This window comes from Epinephelus lanceolatus, chromosome 10, assembly GCF_041903045.1.
Source record: "Epinephelus lanceolatus isolate andai-2023 chromosome 10, ASM4190304v1, whole genome shotgun sequence".
NCBI classification, from domain to species: domain Eukaryota; kingdom Metazoa; phylum Chordata; class Actinopteri; order Perciformes; family Serranidae; genus Epinephelus; species Epinephelus lanceolatus.
In genome coordinates, this window is record NC_135743.1 from 41,020,317 (window position 1) to 41,047,974 (window position 27,658).

Sequence of the window (27,658 nt, forward strand, 5' to 3'; positions counted from 1 at the left end):
TGGTTTCCGCCCAAAACACAGAACTGAAACAGCCCTCGTAAAAATCACCAATGGCCTCCTCCATGCAGCTGACTCTAGACTGCTCACCATCCTTATCCTCCTCCATCTCAGTACTGCGTTCAATACCATCTCCTACCCACTACTCCTGGAACGCATGGCTGAAATTGGGATCACTGGTGTTGCACTTTCATGGTTCACATCATATCGTACTGACAGGCAACAGTTTGCCCAGATGAGGAACCACAGGTTGAGGTGTTCTGCTGTTTCACTGGGTGTCCCCTTGGGGTCAGTATTGGGTCCTCTTTTATTCATCATCTACCTCATTCCCCGGGGCGCAATCCTCCATCACCATGGTGTTCATTTCCACTGCTACGCACGTCACTTTCCCAACATTTCCAGACTCTGCCCATCACTGTCCCAGTCCACCAATGAAGTCTTGGTCCACGCATTTGTTACATCTCATACAAAATGACTTTTGTAATGCAGTTCTCTCTGGCCTACCCATCAAACTCATAAATAGGCTTCAAATCATTCAAAACTCTGCTGCCTGGATCATCACCCACACCAAATCATCTGATCACATCAGCTCCATTCTCATCCAACCACCTTGGTTATATGCCTCTGTGCACCAGTCAAGTTTCTCTTACAGTTTACATCCATGTCTGCAAAAACATGGCTGCTTCACATCCACTGCCCCCCTGACAGCACAGATATGATGTTGAATAATGGCCAGGAAAGTGTTTTATCCAGAACATTATGATGTCACAGTGAAGATGACCTTTGAGCTTTTGGATATAAAATGTCATCACTTCATTATTTTATCCTATCAAAAACATATTTTGTGAGGTCCCATTGACCCTGACCTTTTACCACAAAATTCTCATCAGTTTATTCTTCAGTCCAAATGGATGTTTATGTCAAATTTTGAAAAACTGTTCTTGAGATATTGTGTTCATGAGAATGAGACAGACCCTTTACCACCAAAATCCAATCAGTTCATCATTGAGTCCAAGTGAACATTTGTGCCACATTTGAAAAAATTCCGTCAAGGTATTCCTTAGATATCACGCTCACAAGAATGAGAAAGATATGGTCACAGTGACTGTGACCTTTGACCAAAATCTAATCAGTTCATCATTGAGTCCAAGTGGAGATTTGTGTCAAATTTGAAGATATTCCCTCAAGCTGTTCTTGAGATAAGGGGCCCTATTTAGATGGTCTAAAACGCAAAGCGCCAGGCATGGAGCGCATGGACGTGTCCCAGTCACTTGCTAGTTAGACAGCGCGTTTTCAGACTGTGCGCCATAGTGGAGAGTCTAAAAGGGTTGGACTTACTCTGTGAATTAGTCATGGGTGTGTTTTGGGCGTATCATTCAATAAGCCAATCAGAGTGTCACCTCTCATTCCCTTTAAAAGAGGTGCGATTGGAGCGCACGGCGGAGAGCTAGTTAGATGGTGGACTTACCAACTGGAAAGAGTGAGCGTTTTACAGCTGAGGAGATGATAAATGTATCTCTATATCGACTGTCCCGTCTCATCTGATGACAGATCAAAGGGGATTGGCACCGTCTAGCACGTTTGGCACGCGTAATGGAAACCCAGCCTGATTTGATTAACACAGCTGCAAACTAATAAGTTCACATCCCTCTCAGCCAACCACAAACAGCCACAGCATCAGATAGGGAGTATATATTCAGCATCTGTCAGAGAAAGAGAGAGAGCACGCGCGCACGAGAGAAACGCTGTCAACAAATTGTATATTATTCAATTTATTTTATTTTAACCCGGGAGGTTAGAGAGCCCAGCTCCCTCTCCAGCATCCTGACCCGACCCCCCCGCCTGAAGGTGCAGGAAGGGCTGGTCCCGTGGCTGCACCTGGACCCGTCTGGTCTCGCTGCGCGCTGGCTGCGGAGCTGGGGTCATCCTTCTCCTCCTCCTCCTCCTCCTGACAAGATGATCTTCAGTTTTACGTTCTAAAAGCTTTTTTTTTTACATATACATTTGTAGCCTACTTGTAGGGCTATAAGTTTACGTTTTTAGTTCACAGAAGCTGGTTATTGTTGTGTTTCTGTCAAAATAAAGTTTATCAAACGTTTTCACATCTTTGATTTTGTGATTTACATGCCAAAATGATCACAATTCAATTGGGAAAGACAAGTTCATTTTACAGGCTATGCATCATCAGCCCGCGGAGGTCTGCTCTCAGTTCCGTATATTCGGACACTGTGAGCTTGGACCTCCCGGATTATGATGATCATTATTACTGCAATTAGATCATTCTGATTAATGACTGACCATTAAGACGTGTTTCTGATAAATATTTTAATGTGCACAATAATAACCTTTTACATTGTAATCATATTTTTATTTGTTATCTTTTGCCTATGTGTGGCTGCTCCGTGTGTGTCTGAGTAGAGTGCACGCGTGTTGTGCACCCGCCTAGAGACGCATATTACTAACTTGTTTAACAGCGAAATACTGCGCCGTTGACTTTAGACCAGGTTTTTGTTGGTCACTGGCGCATTTGCTTTTTACGTCATCTAACTAGCAACGCGCCATGACTGCGCCTGACCACTGCATTTCAGTTCATTTGCTAGTTAGACGAAGGGGCGTGAAAATAACAACTGCGTCTGCATCTAAATAGCAATGACAGTTGCGACATGGATTTTGCGCCCTCCGCCGTCCGCTTTAGACCATTTAAATGGGGCCCATCATGTTCACACGAATGAGATGGAGGGAAGGTCCCAGTGACCTTGATCTTTGACCACTGACCACCAAAAAGTAGGCAATTCGGTCTCAAGTCTAAGTCACCCTTTGTGCCATATTGGAATAAATTCCCTTGAAACACTGTTGAGATTTAGGCCTCTAGTTTCCCAGACCGGGCGAGGCGGAGGCGCAGCGCACCTGCGCTTCGCCAACTGGGTGTGGCCAGGCGGATTTTGCAAGTTTGGCACACAGTGCGCGCTAGCGCAGCTACTCCTCTTTCCCACCTACCTCCCTCCTACCTGCGCAAGTCAGAAAGAGGGAGGACAGAAGGCGTGGAGTGGGTTTTACACAGCTGATTCACATCACACCAATCAAATGAGCCCCTCTCCTTGCCCTTAAATGCGCCGCGCGAAGGCATAATGAGAGTTTACTCAGTTCGCCATGGCAGAAGAGAGCAGTAGTGTCAGACGGCCAATCTTCTCCCAGGAGGAAACTGATGTTTTGGTCCCGGAGGTCCAAGCTGGCAGTGTCCGAATATATGGAACTGCGAGCAGACCTCCACGGGCTGATGATACAAAGGTAGCCTGGGAGGAGGTCACCACAATTGTAAATCAATGTTGCGTTTCTCTCGTGCGCATGCGCCCTCTCTTTCTCTCTCACAGTCTCACTCTGTTTCTTTTCCTTTGACTTTTCTAAGATGACAGATGCTGAATATATACTCCCTATCTGATGCTGCGGCTGTTTGTGGTTGGCTGAGAGGGATGTGAACTCATTGGTTTGCAACTGTGTTAATCAAATCAGCTTGGGTTTCCATTACGCGTGCCAAACGGTGCCAATCCCCTTTGATCTGACATCAGATGTGACGGGACAGTCGATATAGAGATACATTTATGTGCTGATTGCAGATAGTTGCAATGCATAGTGGTTTTGTGGCTATTTATTGCATTGTTAATGTGCCTGACATTCTGGAAACCTGCCTGTGAGGTTTTGGTGACGTGCGCACTGTCCGCCGGTCAGCCAAACTTCCACTACACCGGCTGTGCTCCGCCTGCGCTGACAGTAGACCTCGTTTCAGCTGGGGAGATGTTAGCGCACCTTCTGCAAAGCCTTTTGGCACAAAACTGTCACTGCGCCAAGCAAAACTAGCTCTGCGTGGGGTTCACCACCCTGCGCCGCACGGGGAAAGATGCGATGTGTGGATGTCTGTATGGATGTACGTACGGATGGATGGACAACCCGAAAAGACATGAAAGGAGTTTTTATGTTTTCCTGTCACTTATGGGACAATGAACAAAACATGATCTCGTCTTGCACAAGATAGATGTGCAGACAGTAGGAAAACGGCAGTCGCCGGTGAAAATATTTTTCCAACACGGCATGTCCCCTGGACAGTAAAGCATCATTGGGTTATCATCGACATGAGTGAATACAGCATAACATTTCAGGAATGTCTATAGTAGTACCCTACATGTTCCTTCAAAAAGATGGATATTGATTACTGGTGGTGCCCAGGGATGCCCATGCTGCCGATACCACCTCCTTTGCAGGCAAAATAAACAGAGCTACCTACAGGGCCTCAGCCCCACCCAGTGAACGAGTCACACCATGGCACTGTTTGTATGATTTCAACACAGATTTGTTGTTCACATACATCATACGCATTATCAAGAAAAATATAAGCTGTGTCCCCTTGACACATTGATAGTGACTTTACTGCATCCTTTCAAATTTTATTGTGTCAGAGATTCAGGACGCGTATCAAGCATCATCACTGCTAAAAAGTAAAGCAGAGGCTCGTTGCATCTTCACCCAGCCAGATAAATAAAGGTAAGGAGCAGTGACAGGCAGGATAACTCACATAACTTTGATCATGCATTATGAATTCTGAATGTATTATTCATACGGGCGGAGAAGCACAGCTCGAGGATGTGGCCTTTTTCCCCTCTCCCCAGTGCTCACTCCTACATGAGGTAATACAGCCTTGTTTTCTCTCCACTGCTTCGTCTCTACCTGCAAATCAGAAAATCTCTCCCCTCTCCCCCCTGAGGCCTCCTGCTCTCCACCTTTTCACCAACCGGGGCTCTGCTAGAGCTGAGAAAAGATTCAGTGCAGAGGAGGAACTGTTGGTTAGGCAGCAGAACTGTTACAACATATCATTTGTTCCACTGTGATGTGCTTTGTGTCAGCTGAGGAAATCGGCTCTGAATTTAGGTGATCAGAAAGACGGAAAAAAGACTTGTTAGTGTGCTTGATCACTGCAATTGTTCTAACATCAAACTCAGGCAAAACAAAATTCAAGTTTTAATCAGTCTTTAAATTAAAATGTAAAGGTAAACAGGAAGAAAATAATTTAAAAGAGAAATTTCACATATAATTTGAAAGACAAAATTTGGGTGAAGAAAATTATAAGACATAACAAATTCTCCCAGCATGTGGTCTGCTTGGCCACTGTAGTGCAGAGTACCTTCTACAGACAACGTCTGTCCCTCTGTATTAAGAAACGGCCTGCAGGCCTCAAAAAGAAAAAAAAAACAATGGAATGTTGAGTGTCAATTGGTTTCATTCATTTATTTATTGGTTATTATTCATTTAGTTTATTCATGATCTAATTTCATAGGTTTTTCATGGCACTGAACCCTTTAAAAGGAAAGTCATTGTCAGGATGATCTCTGGCTTTCATCAAGGACTCACATAAGAAACAAAGGATAAAGGAACTGAAGTTGTGATGCAAAATGAATGTGCATTAGGGAAGCCAGGAAGCTTTGTTTTAATATGTTGATTTTGATGCAGGAACCACAAAAACTGAACCAACAGGGACTGTTTACACAACTCTGTTCATCTAGAGGTCTTTACACTTTGTGCAGAAATAATAATAATAACAAGAAATACAGCATATATAGTCTGAATTTACATACTAGACAATGTACAGTACAGGCCAAAAGTTTGGACACACCTTCTCATTCAATGCATTTTCTTTATTTTCATGACTATTTACATTGTAGATTCTCACTGAAGGCATCAAAACTATGAATGAACACATGTGGAGTTATGTACTTAACAAAAAAAGGTGAAATAACTGAAAACATGTTTTATATTCTAGTTTCTTCAAAATAGCCACCCTTTGCTCTGATTACTGCTTTGCACACTCTTGGCATTCTCTCCATGAGCTTCAAGAGGTAGTCACCTGAAATGGTTTCCACTTCACAGGTGTGCCTTATCAGGGTTAATTAGTGGAATTTCTTGCTTTATCAATGGGGTTGGGACCATCAGTTGTGTTGTGCAGAAGTCAGGTTAATACACAGCCGACAGCCCTATTGGACAACTGTTAAAATTCATATTATGGCAAGAACCAATCAGCTAACTAAAGAAAAACGAGTGGCCATCATTACTTTAAGAAATGAAGGTCAGTCAGTCCGGAAAATTGCAAAAACTTTAAATGTGTCCCCAAGTGGAGTCGCAAAAACCATCAAGCACTACAACGAAACTGGCACACATGAGGACCGACCCAGGAAAGGAAGACCAAGAGTCACCTCTGCTTCTGAGGATAAGTTCATCCGAGTCACCAGCCTCAGAAATGGCAAGTTAACAGCAGCTCAGATCAGAGACCAGATGAATGCCACACAGAGTTCTAGCAGCAGACCCATCTCTAGAACAACTGTTAAGAGGAGACTGCGCGAATCAGGCCTTCATGGTCAAATAGCTGCTAGGAAACCACTGCTAAGGAGAGGCAACAAGCAGAAGAGATTTGTTTGGGCCAAGAAACACAAGGAATGGACATTAGACCAGTGGAAATCTGTGCTTTGGTCTGATGAGTCCAAATTTGAGATCTTTGGTTCCAACCGCCGTGTCTTTGTGAGACGCAGAAAAGGTGAACGGATGGATTCCACATGCCTGGTTCCCACTGTGAAGCATGGAGGAGGAGGTGTGATGGTGTGGGGGTGTTTTGCTGGTGACACTGTTGGGGATTTATTCAAAATTGAAGGCACACTGAACCAGCATGGCTACCACAGCATCCTGCAGCGACATGCCATCCCATCCGGTTTGCGTTTAGTTGGACGATCATTTATTTTTCAACAGGACAATGACCCCAAACACACCTCCAGGCTATGTAAGGGCTATTTGACCAAGAAGGAGAGTGATGGAGTGCTGCGGCAGATGACCTGGCCTCCACAGTCACCGGACCTGAACCCAATCGAGATGGTTTGGGGTGAGCTGGACCGCAGAGTGAAGGCAAAGGGGCCAACAAGTGCTAAACACCTCTGGGAACTCCTTCAAGACTGTTGGAAAACCATTTCAGGTGACTACCTCTTGAAGCTCATGGAGAGAATGCCAAGAGTGTGCAAAGCAGTAATCAGAGCAAAGGGTGGCTATTTTGAAGAAACTAGAATATAAAACATGTTTTCAGTTATTTCACCTTTTTTTGTTAAGTACATAACTCCACATGTGTTCATTCATAGTTTTGATGCCTTCAGTGAGAATCTACAATGTAAATAGTCATGAAAATAAAGAAAACGCATTGAATGAGAAGGTGTGTCCAAACTTTTGGCCTGTACTGTATATGTATGTAAATATACAGTGCACAGTATAACACCAAGTCAGCTGAACTCTGGGGATATCAATCTGTCAATTTAGGAAGCACAAGTGATTATGAATCAGTTTCACCTGCTTTGGTCCAAATCAAAGTAACAACAGGTGCAATGGAGTGGCAAAAGCAAGGCAACCCCCCAAAAGAGAATGGTTTTATATGTGGTGGCCACAGACAGTTGCTCTCTCCTTGTCCTCCCTGACTGATTCCTCTCAAGTTTTGTGTTCTGCTAGTGTCCTTGTGACAACTGGTAGTATGAGGTGGCACCTGCAGGCCAATCAGGTTGCAAAAGTAGTCCAGGTTCTCTAGGATGGCACATCCATACGTGCAGTCATGAGAAGGTTTGCTGTGTCTCCCACCACAGTCTCAAGAGCATGGAGGAGATACCAGAAGACCGGCTGTTACACAAGGAGAGCTGGACAGGGCTGTAGAAGGGCCTCAACCCAGCAGTAGGACCTGTATCTGCTCCTTTGTGTGGGGAGGAACAAAACCCTACAAAATTACCTCCAACAGGCTACTGGTGTGCATGTTTCTGACCAAACTGTCAGAAACAGACTCCATAAGGGTGGCATGAGGGCCCGATGTCCTCTAGTGGGACCTGTGCTCACAGCCCAGCACTGTGCAGCTCAACTGGCATTTGCCAGAGAACACCAGAATTGGCAGGTCTGCCAATGGTACCCTGTTCTCTTCACAGATGAGAGCAGGCTCACACTGAGCACATGTGACATGCGTGAAAGGATCTAGGGGCACTGTGGTGAATATTGTGCTACCTATAACATCATCCACCTTGGCGGTGGATCAGTGATAGTCTGGGGGGGCATATCCTTGGAGGGTTGCACAGACGCTGGTGCAATGGGCCCTGGCTTCCTCCTGGTGCAGGACAATGCCAGGCCTCATTTGCCCAGAGTGTGTAGGCAGTCCCTGGATGAAGAAGGCATTGATGCCATTGACTGGCCCTCTCATTCCTCTGACCTAAATCCAATTGAGCACCAGGGATGTTATGTATCAGTGCATCTGACACCGCAAAGTACTGCCACAGACTGTCCAGGAGCTCACTGTTGCCCTGATGCAGGTCTGGGAGGAGATCCTCCAGGACACCATCTGCCGATTCATCAGGAGCATGCCCAGATGTTGTCAGGAGTGCACAAAGGCATGCCGGGGCCATACACACTACTGAGTCACATTATGGGTTGCTGTGATAAAATGCATGCAAGTTGGATCAGCATGTGATTTCAATATTTTACTTTGATATTCAGTGTGATTTTGAATCCAGCCCTCAGGGTTGAGGATTTTGGCTTCCATTGACCATTGTTACATCATTTTGTTCCAAACAAATTATACAATGTACATCAATACAGATTTTCAACTTGAATAACTCATTCATCAAGATCTGATGTGTGATTTAAGTGTTTCCTTATTTTTTTAAGCTGTGTATCACAATCTGTAATTGGGGAGAGCCTATGACTTTGTTTATATTTGCTTTTTTTGTGTGAACATATTGTGATGTGTTGTGCCAATTAACTCTCCCCAACACAGCTGTGGTGCATCCCATATCAGTGAAGACACACCAGTATGAGGGTTCCCCAATCAGTAGCCGGCATTCTGATTGGACTGATGAATTTATATAAGGCCAGAGGATCTCGCACAGCGGCGGTGTGTTTTTTTGTCCTCGGGTGGCAACAGAGAGAGGAGACTGCCTGTGAAGAGCAGCCCAGCCGGTGAGAGCAACTGCGGGTATACGGAGGGACTACGCATAGCCTGCTTCGAGCAGAGCCATCCCGGCCGGAGTGGAGAGGCAGCCAGCTGAGGGCGCAGCCAGATTAAGCTCTACGGACCTAATATGCTTCAAGCCTTATTGGCACCAGGCAAGTGTATCTCCAAGCCAGTTCCCTAATTTATATGATCTGTTATTGGTGCACACATGGGTCTTTTCTGATCTCAAGCTGATAGGAGCAGTCACCGGGGATCCAGGGAGAGAGAGTGGTATGCAGACGGGCGGACCTGATATGCTCTAAACTCGCTGACACCAGGCGAGTAAATCTCCAGCCATCTAAATTAACATTGTTTACTCTTGGTACACACAAGGTTGTTCCCTCTATTCCCCAGTTTCACCGCGGGCTCAAGAGACGGTCCCAACTCAGCCACGTACAGCCACGCACTCAAGATTCCCTCCCCAAGGATGCACGGAGCTGGGATTGGCCAGTGCACAGAAGTATAGGGGTAGTACCAAGGACTGTGCACTGGTGCCCCCTGCTGGTTGTCCCAATACTAGACATTTTCTTAATTCCCTTTTTCTAGTTTCTAATGATGACCATCTTTTAAAAAATAAACTGTACAGTGATTTTACGTCTTCGTGGTCCGTGTATTCTTGTGATCCAGAGATCTTAAAGAACCTTGTGACACATACTCCTATAGTGACTAAGAATCCCTGAACCTTTTGCAGCAGTACAACACACAGCCAGGTGGCATCAGTTTGAAATGTGGCTGGACTGAACCTTTTGCAGTGGTATAATGCACTGCCAGACAGTAATAACAACAATAATAAAGTTGCCAGATGGCATCTGTTGCAGTGGTAGACTGGATGGCGTCAGTTTGTAATGCCGCCGGTAACAATGTCATAAGGAGCTGGAAAGTCCCTATGGGGCGGTTGGCTGGATCCAAAAAATCCTGGACTTTCGCCCAGGTGCCGGTGTTCATTTATCATATGGATGTAGAGCCAAACCATGATTTTTTTATTTATTTTTTTTTTTTTATCTTAACCAAGGGCCTTTGTTGCACAAGAAAATAAACATAAATATGAGGTGTTTTACAGATATTGTACATTTATTTTGAAAAAGACTGTATGCATCCAATGAGCATAGACTGTGCATATCCTATGAAAATGGAAGTGCATTTAGAAAAAACAGAATTCATTTAAGAGGTATAAATTGACACACCATCCTGAAAAAAAACAACAGCAAACTCAAGAGAATACCTAGCTCATAATACATAGACATGAACAACACTACCAAAGTGGCAATATTTGATGAGTTGGGCCAAGATTTCCTTTTCCTTACCTCAGTCAGTTTGTACAGTTTGACTAGAAACTTGAGACAGATCCAGACAACACTTCAGCTTATGTCCATGAAAAGACATCTGCATATGAATGCTCTTCGCATAGACCTTTTAATCTGCAAGGAGCCACAGCTCCAACAATGGACAATACTACTCAGACTACAAACAAACTACAAACAGAAACCAGAACACTTCTGATACCAAAATCTTGACCCATTGCCAACAGATTATGCAGAAACATGCAGGAATCTGTCTATAGAAGTAACACATTTGTAAACTGAACAAAATATTTCAAATAAGCAAAGTGCTTCACAATTTACACCATTAAGAGTCTCCAGAATTGATACTGCTGTGTGGGCTCTACTTATTTTTTTCTTTGCAGAGAAGGTGCTCGTCTGTAGCTTTCTGACAAGCAGTATAATGTCCTTGTGCAGGGTGTACATAACTCTGACTAAACACCAAGGTAAACCAATGTCAATGAAGACAGAGTCTGCAATAAGTTTGACCATTTACTGTCAGGCTTCTTCAGTGACAACGGTGAAAACTTTAAATAAAACATTACAAAAGTAATAAGTATCTGTATTTTTAACTAAACATTGCATTGCACATAAATGTAAATAAACATGTTTTTAACTAACTTGTCAAATCCCATTTTTAACAAATAGCATTCCTAAGATCATATAAATCAATACGGCATTGCCTCTATGATATTAATAAGTGGATTTAGATGGATTGCTCCAGGTGCATGCAACACATTTCTCATGGCAGGACCAGGAAAACAGGCAGTAGCAGAAAAGGAAGTGACCTAACAGGATGCGATGTTACTATGTTTCAAGAAATAAAAAACACAAATTTAATAAATAAAACACTTCATTTTACAATTTAAGCATTAATCAGTCAAGTAATAATCCAGTTCTTATTGTTAACCAGAAAACAAAATTAAATTGCAAACAAAACTGCTCGTGGAACTTAAAGAAACTGCCTTCAAGGCAACACAAGCAGCTTGAGAGAGCAGGAAGAGGCGGAATCAGGATTGTACCAGGATGTCATGTTTGTACCAGGTGAAAATTGTATGTAATTGTGGAAAAGCTGACTCTAATATTCATTTCAAGGTATGTGCTGTTTTGGTCCAATCATTAAAGAAGTATTTCACCACTAGAAAGACAACCTCTTCATAAAACTGGGCTGTCTATTCAGTGGAAAGACAGAAAAACCTATGAAATTGGTGCTACGTAACAACAGAAAAAGGAATGTGGTCTTCGCTTTTGCTCAAGAAGTAGGAAACCAACAAGTACCAGAACGCACAGTGCCACACCGAACCAATAAACGCTCCTGCTGGTAGGTGACATGATGTAAACTCATCTGTTTGTCACAATGGTGGTTGGCTGGTAAGAAACAATCTCATATCACATTTAAACAGTAAGCTAAAACATGTTTCTGAAAACATTTGAGGCGAGAAATAGGCAGCTCAGTAACAGAATCTTGGTTCATATTCGATCAGCGGTGCCTAATTGTACCATTTGATCTCATTTTTTTCAGCCTCTGTTTTCTCTGTGCTGGAAACAGTATGGCGCTCACTTCCTGTTCACAAACTCTCACTATTACAGGGCAGTAGAATATGTTTCTGAAGATCATTTTAGGCAAAAAAAAAAAAAAAAGAAAAAAGGCTGTGCAGTATCACAATCTTGGTTTACATTTGATTGGCAGTGCCTAGTTTTACCATTTGATTGGATTTCGGTCCAAGTTTTGGTAAATGGTAAATGGACCTGCATTTGTATAGCGCCTTTCTAGTCACCCGACCACTCAAAGCGCTTTTTACACTACGAGTCACATTCACCCATTCACACATACGTTCATACACTGGTGGTCAAGGCTACCATTAAGTAACACCTGCTACACAGTTTTTAAAACACTCACACACCGATGGAAGCATCATTGGGAGCAATTTGGGGTTCAGTATCTTGCTCAAGGAGACTTCGACATGCAGACTGGAGGAGCAAGGGATCGAACCGCTGATCTTCCGATTGGTGGACCTGCTCTCAGCCACAGCCGCCCCGAGTTTTAGAGAGATAGAGGGGTGGGTCTGTCTTGATCAACTTCTTCACTCTTAGTATCCGTGGTGGTGGCACTCGTGGGGGGCAGTACAGAAAATGCGAAAGTACAGCCTGTATTTCGAGCAACAGACCGAGAGCCAGCAAAACTTGGCCAATTGATGCGTTTGGCATCATCAGGTGGAGTTTTGCTGGGAAGGGGGGCAGGGATATCTAAGCATTGGTTCAATGGAGGACAGTTTACCACAGTTCATTTGCACACACGAACCACATTGTTATGATACACAGCTGGCTTTAAATCAGCAAAGTATCTCTTTCAACGGAACACTAGAATTACCACCCCACGGTTGTATTCATCTACCCACCGGTCAAGTTTCTCTTACAGTCTACATCCATGTCCAAGTGAATGTTCATGCCAAATTTGAAGAAATTCAAGAGTTCAAGAGAATAAGATGGATGCAAGGTCACAGCAACCTTGACCTTTAACCCTTTACCACCTAACTCTAATCAGTTCTAGTTGTCTAAGTCAACCTTTGCGTAAAATTTTAAGAAATTCCCCCAAGGTGTTCTTAAAATGTTGCATTTATAAGAATGAGACAGACAAGGTCATGATGACCTCGACCTTTGACTAATACCCATCAGAAACTAATGGGTTCATCGTTGAGTTCGAGTGGACATTTGCGCCAAATTTGAAGAAATTCCCTCGAGGCATTCCTGAGATGTCATGTTTACAAGGATGGGACAGACATATGGATAAACGGACAACCCCAAAATAAAGTAGTTCTCTCATAAATAATCTTCCATAATTCAGAATTACTTTAGGCTAATAGACTTTATGAAGTTTGAGAGTAGTAATCAAAGGAAGCTACAGCTCACTTGTATCTTGACTATCAGTTATCTTGTAATAGAAGGCCAGTCTTGAGAACATCCTCCTCCTGATGTTTTTAGCTCCATTGTACATAATGCATCAGATCACTCATTAGGTCTACTCCCACAGCTTGTTGGATAAGTGATGGAGAGGCTCATCTTTGACTCAATAATAACTATAATCTGGGGCCACAACAACCATTTGAACTAATTTACTGTTCACTGTAGTGGCACTTCCCTGCGATCCATCTTACAGAATGATAAGCCTGTCTAGGAAAGGACTGAAAATTCCATGGACTGTTTTATGTTTTGAGAATCAAATAAAACCAGAGCAATTAGAGGGAGAGTTCTGGGTGTGATAAATGTCTTTGATGCAGGGAAAATGTCCGTTATAAATTAGCGGATGAAAATGCAGTAAATATTCATTATAACTGCACTTCAAGGAACTAAACTTCCTCAGCTTTTCATCATTACCAGATTTCTGATTAGTTTCTCAGCAGGAGTGTCTTTCATTTCTTTACTGAGCTGCAGGTATGATCAGTGTTAGACTTTCACTTATAGATAACCTGACAACATTTTATGATCCAACAGTATAGTCCTATTTTTGAGTATTTGGTTAGATTCTGCTATTTACAGTACACACTTAACCTACATTATAGCTGAATTGAAATGACTAAAACATAACCCACTGTTTTCCTGTGATATTTTGTATAACATGCTTATGTATTTGAGAGCACTGTGGATCTGTATTGGCAGGAGGGTGTGGACAGGACTTAGACAGCCTCTTGAACCGAAGGATTAACTACATACTGAAGATATGACCAAAGATGCTTTAGGGTAGAGCTGACCATATGACCTAAAAATCATTCTGCAATATTTTTAGGCCATATCGCAATACACAATATATATATCGCAATATTTTGAAATCTCCTCTAAAGTACTGTAGACTACTAAATTACAAATTTATTAAACTATAGTAATTATCAGTGTTGGGTACCGTCAAAAATGGCTTTTTTCAGTAACGAGTAGTGTAAGGCACTACTGTCCCTAAATGCAGCAATCACATTACAGTTACTAATCAAACACTTAAGTCGTTACTTGCGTTACATAAATTCATCATTAGATCTTACCCTTACTTAAGAGTTAGTGACGACGGGCTTCAGGCTGTTGCCAACTGGCAAATTACATGGCAATGCATTTCAGGCAATTTTACAGAGTAACTAGTAATTTAACGAGTATTGTAACTAATTACTTTCTAGGGAGTAATCAAGTACAGTAACAGATTACTTTTTTCCTAAGTAATGTGTAATGTGTAATACATTACTTTTTTGAGTAACGACCCCCAACACTGGTTATAATAAAGTTACATGAAGTAGCTACTGTCATAATACTGTTAAGTAAAGTACTGTTATGATAAAGTTAAAATAGTGTTATAATTGAATAAATTTAAAGTGGAACCATAGGTGCTTTTATTTTGAAGCACCTCCGGGCAGAACTTTTGATGTTTGTGCTGTAAACTTGAAGCTTACAGTCAACAGTGAGATGTTAGTAGAAAATTAAACTGTTGCTGCTGCGCTTTTCAATGTAAGGATCGATTCACTGCGAGCAGGCAACAAACTGATAGCTCTCCAGTTCATATATTAATAGGATTTGCAATTTATTTATTTATTTTTTTAAATTTAATTTAAGTTTTCTTTAATGTTATATTAATCCCCCTCCATTGCCATTAACACACAGGTCCAAAAGACACACACATGCACAAAAAGGACCTACACATGCACAAAGTGGAGAGATGTCAGAGTGAGGGGGCTGCCATGGACAGGCGCCCCAAGCGGTTTGGGGGGGATTCAGTGCCTTGCTCAAGGGCACCTCGGCAGTGGCCAGGAGGTGGACTGGCACCTCTCCAGCCACCAGTCAACACTTCATATTTGGTCCGGATGGGGACTTGAGCAGGTGACCCTCCAGTTCCCAACCTAGCGAGCTACAGCCGCCCACTGGTGCTTCAAGGTTGCAAAATGTGACTAACGTCCCGTTTATACGACAACGATTTCAACTGAAAACGGTAAACTTTACTTGCATTTTGTCCGATCGTTTACACGACAGCGGCGTTTGGGGTGCCTGAAAACGCAACGTTTTGAAAACGGGTTCCAGAATGCAACTTTTTGGAAACAGCAGTGTCTCTGTTGTCCTGTAAACTTGCAATATGCAGTTCCTCTGAAAATGGAGACTTTTCACACATGCGCATTACGGTTCCAGTCACTAGGCATGTGCGGGAAAGTCGACCATTACAACAACAATGCTGAGCTCTGTTTGTGCTGCTCACCCTGTTGATTTGAATGAAGTGTAGATCTGTTACTGTAGCAACTCCACCTCATCGTCCATCCAGACTGTGCATACTTTCGCCATTGTGTCTTCTTTGTTTTGGTTTGTAATCACCGCGTTGCAGAGGAAGGCGCTAAAGTGCAGGCGCATGGCGTCATGCCGTGGTGTTGCTTTGCAAATTACGTTGCCACCCACTGGCCTGGCGTGCATACTACAGCGTTTCCAGTAGATTTTGCAGTTCCGTGTGAACGGGGATCGTTTCAATAACGTCGTCATATAAACATAGAAGTTTTTTAAAACGCAAAGGACAGACTTTTCCGTTTTTAGAGAAATCGTTGTCGTCTAAACAGGGCCTAAATAGTTGTGCTCTGGAGCCGAACATGTACAATGACACATGCTTCCTCTGCTTACACTATCATTAATCTCATTAAGTTAAACAGTGGACCATTACGAACTAAAGCCGTAATGGTCCACTGTTCAAAAGAATCAAAAGTGTTTTATATAAAAATGAATCTAAGTTATGAATATTGTTTTAGCAGGATAAAGTTGTGTTGTGTCAATATGGCGGTTGCCATTATCCTCAGGTTCCATAATCAGTACGTTTACATGGAAAGTTTAATTCCACTTTTAATCAGAATGAAAGGTAAAAGTGGTCATGTAAACGGTAATTCCGATTGAAAATTAAATCCGATTAAAGGGGGTGGTTTATTCCGTTTGTCATTCCGAATGAAAGAATTTTGTGTGCATGTATACACTCATTCCTTTCTTAAATTCAATCCAGTCTTTCTGCGCATGCTCGTTTCCTTGCCCGTCTGGCACGATAACGTATATAGCGCGCATAGCAACGGGCTGCATAGCAACGGGCTGAGATAGAGCAGTCGGACTCGTTGCGCTCACCGGTTTCCATTCGCCACAGCACGGTCTTCCATCTCCCTTCTCCTCCTCGACAGATGAAGCATTAGCAGAACAAGGTTGTTTTCGTATTGCTTCTTCAAGAATATAAGCAAAACACGCCCGAAAAAGGCACTAAGAACGGCGGCGTCAAGCATCTTGTTATCCGGAGCGAGGACTACAGTGTTTTCTTCCGGTAAATGTAAACAGGTAACATCCGCCCTGCCCCCTATCCAATCAGAAACCTTCCCTGCCCCAAACCTTGTGCAGACCTGAATAAAGGCGATTGAACTGATCTCCCATGTAAACCCTCATTCGGAATGAATATTTCCCATGTAAACTACCTGGAAAAACTTTATTTCCGAATGATTTCATTCAGATTTATTTCATTCCGAATGAGAAGCCATCATGTAACCGTAGCCAATGTGTCATATTATAGCACATAATTGATATGTTATTCAAAGCCTAATTTTTATACATGTTATATTCATACTGGTTCAAGCAAACTGTTTCAATGTATTTCCCATCTTTGCTGAGCAACAGTTTGGGGAAAGCCTCTGTATGGGACAGGTCTTGAATTCCTCTCACACCAGATATAGGCCTGTTGAGTTAAGTGATAGCAAGCAAATAATAGCCTGGGCTACTAATTGAAGTTTTACGGTAACAAAGCCTGTAAAAGGGTGAGTTTTTTGAAAAATTCACCCTCATACAGTTGTCATGAATGAGTAAATTAGTTGTAGCAAACAACTGTTCTTTACCAGACTGTAAACATGTTTATCTCTGCTGGAGAGTTAGGCATTTTAACATTGGGGTCTATGGGGATTGACCTGCTCCTGGAGCCAGCCTCAAGTGCACATTGCAGGAACTGCAGTTTTTGGCACTTCCACATTGGTTTAATTTCTAAGGGCCAGAGGTTGCTGAGTGGTCTAAAGTAGTTGAGCAATAGTTACCAGTTGAATGAAAATCGAACATTACAGTCTTCTCTGTTAAATTCCTAAGGCAAAAATCCTGTATAGTAACTGGATTCACTTGTCGGCGAGAACTTTACTGCAATCACTCACATGTCTGGCCATCTTGAAAGCTCCTTGTTTACCAGCACACATCATGTAAGCTGCTGTGTACCCGTGCGCACACACACACACACACACACACACACGCACACACACACACACACACACACACACAAATACAACTCTAGAATCAGGTTATACAGCAGCTAGTCAAAGAATTCAATACCTAACTCTGCCTCTGTTGATCAATATCAACACCATGAGCATGAGTTCCATAAACACAACTCCATAGAGATACAGAGAGTGTTTGAAGTGAGGGGGAGTGTCACATTTTACCTCCCTGTCCATCCCCCCTAACCACTTTTCCACCTCCCTAACCCAATTATTGCCATTCTCTATCTGTTCACCATCCTGCTCACTGGTTTACACTTTGCCTCATCTGTTCTGCAGTAACTCCCTTACTTCCAGTGCCAGCCAACTGACCTTCCCTACCCACCTGCTCAACTGTTTCCACTTTGCCTTGTCATCCCTGCTGTATGTAACTGGCCAATTTCCACTCACTGGCAGTGTGGTTCATGCTTTGCTTTCAAACATCTGAACCTTGGTCCCTGAACCCTGTTATTTGAACCTATATCTGCACTTGAACTCTTATCTATACCTGCCAGAATTTTTTCCTGTCCCATTCCTGCTATCCTTACTTATTATTATTAATAGAATTATTATTCTATTTAGGCTTGCCAGTAAGTTTATGTATCATGCGTTCAATAAACCCCTTGGCTGTCCCTGTCTGTTTGATTGTGTCTTATTTGGGATCCAAGACTTTGTTGCCTCGCACCCACCTGTTTGAGGAAAGGGGGGGGGGGCAGATGTACTGTATCAGAATGATTAAGAAAGGGATAAAGATGAGAAAAAAAAGATAAAGGGAACAAGAATAAAGGGAGGACAGTGGGAAAGAAGGGGAAAGAGGAAGAATTGATTGGGTCCTTTTGAAGTTAATCCCCATCTAGCAAGCAGCCGGCTTCCCAGCCCCACAATTAGAGACAGCTGTAGCTTCAACCATCATCTTGATATTCAATAAATGTCCTATAAACACAGTCATTAAACTGATGGATCCACCTTCATGCCCAGTATTTGCATTCTCCTCAAAGACGATGTTTACTGCCATTTGAGAAAACGGATCTAATGGTGGAAGTTGCCGCTGCATTAACACTCGCACCGGCAGAGGTGAGCACCACCTTGAAGATGGAGGACAGGCTGATTTGTTTGGCTCACCCATGCAAAATTATATTCACGCAATTATGTAGCGTTTGTATTTATGGGTCACAAGTCAGAAGCCAGCCTCTAAAAGGCAGCAAATTGTGTTCTGGATGGACAATGACTTTTCTCATGTGGAATGTATTGTCATTTATTTGCAGCTCAGAAGAAAATGGCAAGGAGATATATACCTGAAACAGCTCTTGACATTATAGTATTCTTAATTAAATAATAAGACATAATAAAACACTCATTCTGTTATGTTGCATCTTTTTGACGTGCAACAGGGCTTTTTTTCCACATTCCTTTGGTGTCAGGACAAATTTGATTGCAAAATTTATGCACATATGTTTTTTAGGCCTTTTTTGAGATTTATTGCCTAGTTTAAAGCATTTGTTAGAATAGTTATCAAAAAGTAAAATGTATATGTTACATTTCTTTGATCAAGTAATTAAAATAGTTACATAACTAAACATAATGAGTAACTGACAAATAGCAAAGCTGGCAATTGGAAAGCGAGCTATTTTGACTCACTTTGAAATAACAATCCAGTAAACTCCCCTTAATTATTCCTTAATTTTCATGTGACAACACCTAATAATTTGTCTCAGCCAGCAGCTAGGTTTAAAAGTATCTGCCCAGTTTTACAATGTGTCAAACTAAGTTAGTCTACATACAGACAGCTGTCATTTCAGCTTATTACTAACAATTTGCTATTAGCTGAACTTGTGTGCTCTCTAAATCAGCGTGTAAGACACAACCATACCCATCCATAGTCAACATGTAAACATCCCTGTAAAATCAGCAGACCAAACATACCTATTCAAACACATGTAGAGACAGACACACACACAAATACCTCCTCAGCTCTATAACTCAGACTAACTACAATGTTTAGTAACGATATAGTGAACATCCTCCATATAACAGAGCTTCAAGTAATAAAAACACATTGTACATTTTCCATAAAACGTATGATAAAAGCCGATTCACGATCAAACTCTAAGTACAGCCACACATTTTGACAAATAAATGCAGGTCTGGGGCGGCACGGTGGTGTGGTGGATAGCACTGTTGCCTCACAGCAAGAGGGTTGCCGGTTCGATCCCGGGTGCGGGAGCCCTTCTGTGCGGAGTTTGCATGTCTCCCCGTGTCAGCGTGGGTTCTCTCCGGGCACTCCGGCTTCCTCCCACAGTCCAAAGACATGCAGATTGGAGATTAGGTTAATTGATAACTCTAAATTGTCTGTAGGTGTGAATGTGAGCGTGAGTGGTTGTCTGTCTCTATGTGTCAGCCCTGCCATAGTCTGGCGACCTGTCCAGGGTGTACCCTGCCTCTCGCCCAATGTTAGCTGGGATAGGCTCCAGCCCCCCCGCGACCCTCATGAGGATGAAGCGGTTAGAAGATGAATGAATGAATGCAGGTCTGATTGCTGCCTGTCGGCTAATCGCTCCAGCTAGCGGAAGTTAGCTGCTCAGATCGGGCATCACAGATAAGCTGTGTCCCAATTCAGGGTCTGCATCCTTCGAAGGACGCGGCCTACGCAGCCTCTGAAGGCTAGAGGAAGAGAAGAGGTGACTCCGGCGACACCGGTGGATCGTTTATCTCCGGCTGGAAGAGAGCCGAGGCGAGGTAAACCTGTTATTTTAACCCACATTAACGTTCTAGCATAGTGCTAGCATAGTTCGTGGTAATTAATATACCAGTTAATAAACAATACCATTAAGTGCAAATGCTAGCCATATAAACTATAGATTGGCATATATGGTTAATGTCATTTAACCATAAGACTTGATACAGGGTTCATACAGGTGCTAAAAATCTTTGAAAATGCTGTAATTTTAATGCTTTATTTTCAAGGTCTTAGGTTTTAGTTTAAATGCTTGAAAGGGCTTATAAAGTGCTTGAACTGGACCTAGTAAAATGTGTACGAACTCTGTAACTAGCCCTGACTTAATTTCAATATTAAAATGTTTTGTCATTAAACATCAAAACCATATTGAGAAGCCAAAGTGGATAGATGGACAGATATAGCATTATTTATCTAAGCTATAGCATTAACTAGAAATGTCTTATTAACTCCTTTCTCCATCCAGACCAGGCCCCTGTACTGCAGAATAAACAACCTGATCTCAGAAATACGTGAAATGACCACGACCTCTTAACACCGCATTCCGTGGTGGCAGCACGTAATGGGTTAAAAATTACGTGCCGGTACCACGGAAACAATGCCATTGTAAAGTCAATTAGAATCCATTGTCATGGTGTACACACGAATTCCCTGATTCAGCAACGTTCTGTATACACACCAAAACACTAAAGTGTTCTTGATATTAAAACGGCAAATATATTCCTCTGTTATAATTTCCCACCAATACTAATAATAATAATAATAATAATAATAATATATGATAGTTTGGCTGTACTAGATATTTGATATATTCAGTAGATTTACTTTTTTACGACACTATTTGACAACTGTACAACCAGAGTCCCAAAAACGCTGTTTCTAGAGAACATAAATATGCAAATATGCAATATGATAAAATATCTGACTTTTTCTTAACATATTTCATCTAGGTGCAGTGTCATTACTAGTTTGGCTTTACAAGACATGATATATTCAGTAGATGTATCTTTTTACTACTCTATTTTACAACAAGCCGCAAAAAACCGCCGTCCCAAAAACTAATCTAAAATATCTGAAATTAGTCAACAGCCTTGCTTTTTTTCTTAACATAGTTCATCTAGGTGTAGTGTAATTACTAGTTCAGCTTTACTAGATATTAGATATATTCAGTAGATCTATCTTTTTACAACCCTATTTTACAACTATATTTTACAAGCTGCATACACCTACCGTCCCAAAAACGCCGTTTCTAGCGTATTAGCTAAAATATAAAAAAATTAGCCAACATCTTTACTTTTTCTTAACATAGTTCATCTAGGTAGAGTGTAATAACTAGTTTGGCTTTACTAGAAATTAGATATATTGGGTAGATATATCTTTTTACAACCCTATTTAGAACCCTACTTTGCAAATCAGAATAACTACAACTATGTTGCTGATATGTATCAAACTGCATGGCGCGGTCCCAGGGAATTGTAGTTTTTGAAAAATGTAAGTGTTTTTCCCAGATTTGGAAGTTGTAAACACTGAATTGAGAGTACACTGTGGACTTTAAGGGGATGGTAAACACACTTTAGTAATCAGAATTTAAATATCTAATTTCTAAATGGGTGAAAATTAATTTTATCCATATTTTATCCATATCTGACAGCACCCACAGTTGTTGACTCCACTCACATGATAGCTGAGGTCAAGAGCTCTCTATAACAGTTGGTCCCATGTCTGTACCCCCTTTAGTTGCTGAGTTATAAGCCCTCAAACATGCACTGAGGTCAAGGATCAAAGGTGAATGGCTCAAAGCAGGAGCCATGTAGAATCTTTTGTGGTTGTGCGCTGGTTCTGTGGCACTGGCTTGAGGTCCGCTCTCCCCTGGTGGGGTGGAGGGTGGCCGGGTTGCCGGCTCCATGTGATGGTGTTTCCTCTCTGGTTCTTCTGTGCTCAGCCTTATTTTTTTCTTCTTATTTATTTATGTATTTATTTATTAGTGGCGTTTGGATTTGGTTACGGCAGACGAACGGCAATTTGAAATGGACAGACAGCAGCTACAAAACAGTAGTGGAACGCGCCCCATCCGCCCACAGCACAATGCTCTTAAAGCCCCACGCTATCAAAAGCTGACAATATACATTTATTTTATTTTATGGCCTTGACATTAACCTGTCATATTGTTGAGTTACCAACACTTTTAGTGTTTTCGTGTGTATACAGGAATGGTAAAGATATCACTGAAGAAAAGGAGGTTGACGTGATGTTGTTGAATCAGGTAATTTGTGTGTACACCACGACAATGGATCCTAATTGTCGTTACATTGGCATTGTTTCTGTGGTACCGTCACGTAATTTCAACCCATTACATGCTGCCACCACGGAATGTGGTGTCAAGAGGTCATGGTCATTTCACGTATTTCTGTGAGATCAGGTTGAGAATAAACCTGGCTGTTCCGGTGCTGCAATACTTCTTTAATCATGGTGACACAAGACAAGATTTCAGGCTGAGCAGAGAGTCCCTGGAGGTGCTGCTGGACAAGTTTTACATAATTGTATAATTGTTCTCTGTAAACAGTGATTTCTGCTGACCTTCTGTAAATAGTTTTATATGTTAAGAATGCCCACTTGTAAACTTGTAAATCTTTGTAAATACTTGGTTATCAAAGAAAAAAATAAATAATTGTGTTGTCACTGAAAAGTAGTTCAAAAGTTTCCTCTAGTTGCAAATAAGAAATGGAACCGATATTGTATAATCCCTCCTGTTGCTGGCCCTGGCTGCCTCTCCTCATCCTCCTCCTCATGCTGCTCACCCACTGCAGCACCTGGCCCTGGTGTGTCCTCAGGGATGGAGGCAACAGGACAGGAGGGGCAATGAAAGGCCTCTGTCCTAAAACCTCATCCACGAGGACAAACCAGGGCCAGGTGGTAGCAGTGGGCTTCCCGCCGACCCCCTGCCCTATCCCTGGATCTTTGCATTCCTATGGCAGAGGAACTCAATCACAACAGCAGCAATTTTCTGCAAAGAATTTATTAAAAAAGTCTTGAAAAAGGAGTGCGTCATGGACTCAAAAAGAGGTATGTTTGAGGTGCTCTTTGAAATGGGATTCATGTAGTGATAAAGAAACAAAGAAAAAACTCCAAGGCATTCTCCCAAAGCAGTTAAAATGCCTTTATTCTTGATTCCACACCCCTCTCAGTTGATGCCACGCCCCCCACGCCACATCAGGGTCAAAAGTCTGAAACTCAAAAAACAGATTTGAAACTGAAAAAAAAAAAAGATCTGAAAGTGAAAAAAAGATTTGAAAGTGAAAAAATAAGATCTGAAACTGTAAAAAATAAGATCTGAATTTGAAAAGATAAAACATGCAACTGAAAAAAATAAGACCTCAAATGTTGAAATACATATGGAAGTGAAAAGTAAAAATAAATTATTCATTCAAAAGAATTACCAAAGTGAATCAAAATTATATTTAACCTGAAAAAACGTTTCATATACTTATTTTTATTTTGAATACATTGTTGTATTTTTCAAAAATCAAGATCAATACATGGATTTTCAGTTTCAAATTTTATTTTTTCAAGTACAAAACATTTGACCCTAATGTAGTTCCATACAGTACCTCAATCTGCCAGGAGGTGGCATTAATCAACAACTGACTGGTGTCAGAAGAGTACACCTAGTACCAAAAGCATTTTAAAACAATAGCTTTGGTTAGCCAGTTAGCCAAGGCCTACAGCTAAGCACTGGGTGTACAGCCTAACGTTAGCTCCTACAGCCATCTACTCCACACTCAACACTCGGTAGCAGCTTCCTAGTTTGTTTTTACACAACAAATTCACAACTCATGAAGCATTGGTTGTGATCCCAAATCTCCAGATATGTCCAACAAAGGGAAAATCCAGCAGTAAACTGTTGCCAGTTTGTGAAGCAGTCCTCAGGAAAATAGAGGGAACACAATAAAATGTCCAGGTTGTATTGTGGAGGAATTGTATCAAAAATAATTACAACCACTTCTTTGTTCCTTCGTCCTTTGGCAGTCCAAACAAGGGTAATTTTTGGTCACAACGAAGAAAGCAGTGTCTCCTAGACATAATGCCCGTTTCCACTGAAGAAGTTCCTGGCACTATTTGGGGGGCAGGAACTACTACAGGAACGTCCTCTCGCTCGGCCCTCTCAGCCACCGTGTCTCCACTGAGAGAGCGGAGTACGAGGAAGGTTCCTGTAAAGTTACTGGGCTCTGGAAGTGACGTAATTGTTGCGCGACCATTTTGACCGGGGCGACATAGTGGCGTAGGGATGCTGTTAGCCGATAACGGTGTCTGTAATAACTCACTAAACTCACAAAGTGGCCCGTGCAAAAAATATTTTTTCCAGTGGATGTCTTAGTTACAACATGATTGAGCTAACTGGAGTAGTTTCATGTCATTTCCGACAACGGGAGGCTTTTAACAGATGACGTCCTGATGTTAGCGTTGCTGTTAGCTGTTAGCTGTCCCTGTCAGCTGATGCTTTTTAGACATTGTGATTTCCCAAAACTGAATAAATACCACACATATTAACACAAAACTGCTTTGCTAGCTCAATCATGTTGTAACTAAGATATCCGCTGGAAAAAATATGTTTTTCACGGACCGGTTATTGAGTTTGTTTGCATGGCGGTGGAAGCTATAAACGAGCTAACCCTCGTCTGCTGAGTTTTAAAAATGCTGGCTATTTTGTTGCTTTCTGTTGACGTCACATTCCGCCTTGAGTAAATGCAATGTTAAAATGAGATAATAAGAACAAGGTTAAAACAGGTCAAATGAAGTCCAATAGTGTCCCAGTGTCCAAGGTCAAAGGTGCTTAAAAGCCTGATCTGCAGTCTTGCTGTTGCACATGGATGGTTTCCCCTGGCGTCTGGGTCTGGCAGGTACAGGAGGAAAGGAAAAGAACTCAAATCAGCAGACTGTGCTGTTCTCACTCAATTTTCTGCATCAAGAGTTCATATAGGATGTCATAACAGTTTCCAACCTCAACTAAGGGGTGGCCAACTTATAAAACTAAAAACACAAAACACTGGTCATGCAACCAAATTAAATACACCGAGCAATAACTATACAATAAATCAGACAAAAAGAAAAGGAAAATAATTAAGCAAACTCAGGCAAATAAATGGTAAATATTAAACAAAGTCCACAAAATAACACATGCAATTATAACGGCTCTCCCCTTTAAGTTTCAGTTGAGGCTTGCTAGATCCTCTCCGGTGCTGTCAGCAATTAAGTAGCCCAAACGTCTGCAGTCAGTCATTCACAGCAGTAAATTCAAACAAGAGCAAAGAGAGAGACTTAACTGAAGGAGGGGTGAAGCGTGCATTCACCCCTCCGCTTTCCCACGTGGTGTGTCTCTTCTCTCTGTGGCAGCCGGCTGAGTCGGCGTCTGTACGCTGCTGTTCCTTTCCAGTACGTTCACGCTGTAGAGGCTCTCCCCATCCTCCCTGGTTCGATCACTCGGTGCTGGCGACCCAGCCGTAGGCTGGTGTCTCTCCTGTAGTCTGCTGAGCTTCTTGGACCCGTCTGCTCCCTCCGCTCGTCTCCACCACAGCGTGCGCCGCTACACCTGTCTTGCATTTGTGAATCATCAAAAGGGGGTTGGGCCCACCGCTCGAAACAGCTTGTGTCAATCAACACCCCCCTATGGACCGCGCACACCCGCACACACACACAGACACAGACACGCTGCACCCTGTGATATATATATCATTATTATGGCTATATAAATGTAATTTTAATGATTTTAGATTGCTGTTAGACCACCCCACTCCGTTTACAGAATGTGCGAAAGACAAGAGCATTTTTTTTAACCTCAGCAAAAATGTTGTTTTGCAGACTACACGCCAACAAATATGGACTGAAGCAGAATCTTTCATTAGATAAAAACAGGTTGTGAATATTGGAAATGATTACATAGATCTTTTCTTTTTTAATTATTATTTTGCGGACTGTACAAGGCTCTGCACACGCTCTGCCTGCCACACGCAGCACGGCTTCACCTCATTGATCTGTCGCTGTCTGTCTAAACAGAATCATGGAAGTGATATTTCACAAGATCTGACGCAAGAGGAATTTGTGATAAAATGTCTATTACTATTTATTAACACTAGAACCGCCGAGGAGTCATTTTTACCCCCGTCATTTTCAAATGCTTGTAACTTTGTCACAATAAAACTCTAACATCTCTTTGCGAAATGCAAGCTAGTTTTGACAGACAGACATAAAGACAGACATTCAGAAAAGAGGAAAGGAGAGGGATTTGAATTGTGTAGCCTAATTATGAACCGGAGAAAATGGATGAATGTTGAACAAGGTCTGGCGATGCTTCAGGACATAAGTGACAGAGAACGAGATGGGGTAGAGGTGATTGAGGGAGAGACGGATGGGGGGAGACAACGGTGGAAATAACAGAAGAAGAACTGGATGAGGGAGAGACCGTTGATCCGTCCTTTTCACCTGGCGAGGAGGAGTCATCTGAAGATGAGGAGCCGGAGCCAGCATTCAGAAAAAGGCCCAGTCCTCCAGTGGCAGAGGCTCCCCCCCCTTCACCCTCACAATCACAGCAGTCCTCTGGTGTTGTGACACACAAGCCCCCACTCTCACAAAACATCTTTACTAATTACATATGTATATATATATATATACATACATATGTATATATATGTAATTGTAAAAGTATAAACTAAACTAAAATAAAGTATAGACTAAAATGTCGTTCAGTAGTTTCTAGCAAGATTACTGCACTTGCGAAACAAATTTTATATATTTTGTATAGGTTAGTGATGGGACTGTGCAGAAGCGTAGCCTACACAGCCGGGATTACGCACTGGGAGAGCGCAGTCACAGAACATCTTGACTTAAGTAGTTGGCCCAAATGCACATGCACACTGTAATATTGATGACCATTTGAGCGCGTTTATGTGTCTGATGGATCATGTCATGCTGCAACACATCTGCGACTGTACGGTGGCAGAGGCGCGTTGGTGTGGAGCGGTGCATGGTTGCCAACATGACTCCGCCGTGCACAATACAGAGAGCAGAGGAGAATTGTAACCCTGTGCAGAAACAAATTTCGTTAGTCTTAAATATGAAGAATTGTAAAATGTCACTTGGATGAGACTGTCAGTCAGTCAGTGAGAGATCACAGGCTGAAATTGGCATTTCATCCTCACATGCAGCCGCAAGACGGTCAAGCTACACATAGCCTGCAGAGTTTAACTGAAAAGGAGTGGAGTACTTTCACTAACACGACATAATGTGGTCCTGT

The 27,658-nt window shown here is 42.2% G+C and overlaps 1 long non-coding RNA gene across 1 annotated transcript in view; it reads left to right on the forward strand.

Moving 5' to 3' along the window:
• The window catches only part of LOC144464433 (uncharacterized), a 29,955-nt gene extending 20,357 nt beyond the window's left edge, over positions 1 to 9,598 (forward strand). Inside the window, exon 3 of the long non-coding RNA XR_013492130.1 lies at positions 8,828 to 9,598. This is a non-coding gene — a long non-coding RNA (uncharacterized LOC144464433). The remainder of the gene's footprint in view (positions 1 to 8,827) is intronic.
• The last annotated feature ends 18,060 nt before the right edge of the window (positions 9,599 to 27,658 follow it).